At 43.6% G+C, this 4,594-nt stretch overlaps 1 protein-coding gene across 1 annotated transcript in view; it reads left to right on the plus strand.

The window, feature by feature from the left end:
- The first annotated feature begins 927 nt into the window (after positions 1–927).
- Positions 928–4,594, plus strand: part of B4GALT2 (beta-1,4-galactosyltransferase 2) — a 77,609-nt gene continuing 73,942 nt past the window's right edge. The window contains 1 exon segment of the mRNA XM_040360950.1: positions 928–1,148. The gene's annotated coding sequence lies outside the window, so the exon portion shown is untranslated.

The following is a 4,594-nucleotide window of genomic DNA, read 5'->3' on the forward strand; positions in this document are numbered from 1 at the left end:
AGGGAGAGGATGGAGATGGGAGGGGTCATGATGGGGGGGGTAGTAGTAGTAGATGATAGGGAGAGGATGGAGATGGGAGGGGTGATGATGGGGGGGGGGGTAGTAGTAGTGGATGATAGGGAGAGGATGGAGAAGGGAGGGGTGATGATGGGGGTAGTAGTAGTGGATGATAGGGAGAGGATGGAGATGGGAGGGGTGATGATGGGGGTGGTAGTTGTAGTGGATGATGGGGGCCCTGTCTGTATTCCTATGATGGGGAGGGGAGAGGATGGAGATGGGAGGGGTGATGATGGGGGTGGTAGTAGTAGTGGATGATAGGGAGAGGATGGAGATGGGGGGAGTGATGATGGGGGAGGTAGTAGTAGTAGTGGATGATGGGGGTCCTGTCTGTATTCCAATGATGGGGAGGGGAGAGGATGGAGATGGGAGGGGTGATGATGGGGGGGGGGGGGTAGTAGTAGTAGATGATAGGGAGAGGATGGAGATGGGAGGGGTGATGATGGGGGGGGGGTAGTAGTAGCGGATGATAGGGAGAGGATGGAGATGGGAGGGGTGATGATGGGGGTGGTAGTAGTAGTGGATGATGGGGAGAGGATGGAGATGGGAGGGGTGATGATCGGGGGGGGGGGGGTAGTAGTAGTGGATGATAGGGAGAGGGTGGAGATGGGAGGGGTGATGATGGGGGTGGTAGTTGTAGTGGATGATGGGGGTCCTGTCTGTATTCCAATGATGGGGAGGGGAGAGGATGGAGATGGGAGGGGTGATGATGGGGGGGGTAGTAGTAGTGGATGATAGGGAGAGGATAGAGAGGAGATGGGAGGGGAGACGATGGGGGTGGTAGTAGTGGTGGATGATGGGGGTCCTGTGTGTAATCCAATGATAGGGAGGGGAGATGATGGGGGGAGAGGGGGAGGGTTCGGGTCCTCCCGCTCCTCCTCTATGATCGCTCCGGCTCTCCGTAGTGTCTGGCTGGAATATCGGGGGGTTCGGGCGGATTGTGGCTGTGTGTCGGGTGTACACCGCACAGTGCAGCGTCCACCCGCCGTGGGGCGGGGCCGGGAGACGATGAGCCCGGCCCGGGGGAGAAGAGCTGAGCTGGCCGGGCTCCGGGCTGACGGGAGGAGAAGCAGCAGCAGCTGACACCCGGGGTGAGTCCTCCGCACACCCGCCGCCATCTCCATCCGATCCTCCGCCCGACACCATCCGAGCCCCGGCCTCCGGGTATTGTTCTGTCTGCGGCCGAGAAACCCCCCCCCCCCCCCAATATATTGTATAGAGACCCCCGCCATATATTTTATAGGGACCCCCCCCCCCCACACACACAATATATTGTATAAAGACCCCCTTGTACACACATAGATCCCCTAATACATTGTACAGAGAGCCCCCCCATTGTATCCACATATATCTCCCTCTATACATTGTATCCACATATATCCCCCTCTATACATTGTATCCACATATATCCCCCTCTCTATACATTGTATCCACATATATCCCCCTCTATACATTGTATCCACATATATCCCCCTCTATACATTGTATCCACATATATCTCCCCTCTCTATACATTGTATCCACATATATCCCCTCTCTATACATTGTATCCACATATATCCCCTCTCTATACATTGTATCCACATATATCCCCTCTCTATACATTGTATCCACATATATCCCCTCTCTATACATTGTATCCACATATATCCCCCTCTATACATTGTATCCACATATATCCCCTCTCTATACATTGTATCCACATATATCCCCTCTCTATACATTGTATCCACATATATCCCCCTCTCTATACATTGTATCCACATATATCCCCCTCTCTATACATTGTATCCACATATATCCCCCTCTCTATACATTGTATCCACATATATCCCCCTCTATACATTGTATCCACATATATCTCCCTCTATACATTGTATCCACATATATCCCCTCTCTATACATTGTATCCACATATATCCCCCTCTATACATTGTATCCACATATATCTCTCTCTATACATTGTATCCACATATATCCCCCTCTATACATTGTATCCACATATATCCCTCTATACATTGTATCCACATATATCTCCCTCTATACATTGTATCCACATATATCTCCCTCTATACATTGTATCCACATATATCTCCCTCTATACATTGTATCCACATATATCCCCCTCTCTATACATTGTATCCACATATATCCCCCTCTATACATTGTATCCACATATATCTCTCTCTATACATTGTATCCACATATATCCCCCTCTATACATTGTATCCACATATATCTCCCTCTATACATTGTATCCACATATATCTCCCTCTATACATTGTATCCACATATATCCCCCTCTCTATACATTGTATCCACATATATCCCCCTCTATACATTGTATCCACATATATCTCCCTCTATACATTGTATCCACATATATCCCCCTCTATACATTGTATCCACATATATCCCCCCTCTATACATTGTATCCACATATATCCCTCTCTATACATTGTATCCACATATATCCCCCCTCTATACATTGTATCCACATATATCCCCCTCTCTATACATTGTATCCACATATATCCCCCTCTATACATTGTATCCACATATATCCCCTCTATACATTGTATCCACATATATCCCCCCTCTATACATTGTATCCACATATATCCCCCTCTCTATACATTGTATCCACATATATCCCCCTCTATACATTGTATCCACATATATCCCCTCTATACATTGTATCCACATATATCCCCCTCTATACATTGTATCCACATATATCCCCTCTATACATTGTATCCACATATATCCCCTCTATACATTGTATCCACATATATCCCCCTCTATACATTGTATCCACATATATCCCCCTCTATACATTGTATCCACATATATCCCTCTCTATACATTGTATCCACATATATCTCCCTCTCTATACATTGTATCCACATATATCCCCTCTATACATTGTATCCACATATATCCCTCTCTATACATTGTATCCACATATATCTCCCTCTCTATACATTGTATCCACATATATCCCCTCTATACATTGTATCCACATATATCCCCCTCTATACATTGTATCCACATATATCTCCCTCTATACATTGTATCCACATATATCCCCTCTCTATACATTGTATCCACATATATCCCCCTCTCTATACATTGTATCCACATATATCCCCCTCTCTATACATTGTATCCACATATATCCCCCTCTCTATACATTGTATCCACATATATCCCCCTCTATACATTGTATCCACATATATCCCCCTCTCTATACATTGTATCCACATATATCCCCCTCTCTATACATTGTATCCACATATATCCCCCTCTCTATACATTGTATCCACATATATCCCTCTCTATACATTGTATCCACATATATCCCCCTCTCTATACATTGTATCCACATATATCCCCCTCTCTATACATTGTATCCACATATATCCCCCTCTCTATACATTGTATCCACATATATCCCCCTCTCTATACATTGTATCCACATATATCCCTCTCTATACATTGTATCCACATATATCCCCCTCTCTATACATTGTATCCACATATATCCCCCTCTCTATACATTGTATCCACATATATCCCCCTCTCTATACATTGTATCCACATATATCCCCCTCTATACATTGTATCCACATATATCCCCTCTCTATACCTTGTATCCACATATATCTCTCTATACATTGTATCCACATATATCCCCCTCTCTATACATTGTATCCACATATCCCCCCTCTATACATTGTATCCACATATATCCCCTCTATACATTGTATCCACATATATCCCTCTCTATACATTGTATCCACATATATCCCCCTCTCTATACATTGTATCCACATATATCTCCCTCTATACATTGTATCCACATATATCCCCCTCTATACATTGTATCCACATATATCTCCCTCTATACATTGTATCCACATATATCCCCTCTATACATTGTATCCACATATATCCCCTCTATACATTGTATCCACATATATCCCCCTCTATACATTGTATCCACATATATCTCCCTCTATACATTGTATCCACATATATCCCCTCTCTATACATTGTATCCACATATATCCCCCTCTCTATACATTGTATCCACACATATCCCCCTCTCTATACATTGTATCCACATATATCTCCTCTATACATTGTATCCACATATATCCCCCTCTCTATACATTGTATCCACATATATCCCCCTCTCTATACATTGTATCCACATATATCCCCCTCTATACATTGTATCCACATATATCTCCCTCTATACATTGTATCCACATATATCCCCTCTCTATACATTGTATCCACATATATCCCCTCTCTATACATTGTATCCACATATATCCCTCTCTATACATTGTATCCACATATCTCCCCCTCTATACATTGTATCCACATATATCCCCCTCTATACATTGTATCCACATATATCCCCTCTATACATTGTATCCACATATATCCCCTCTATACATTGTATCCACATATATCTCCCTCTATACATTGTATCCACATATATCCCCTCTATACATTGTATCCACAT

The sequence above is a fragment of the Rana temporaria genome, chromosome 7 (genome assembly GCF_905171775.1).
Source record: "Rana temporaria chromosome 7, aRanTem1.1, whole genome shotgun sequence".
NCBI classification, from domain to species: Eukaryota; Metazoa; Chordata; class Amphibia; order Anura; family Ranidae; genus Rana; species Rana temporaria.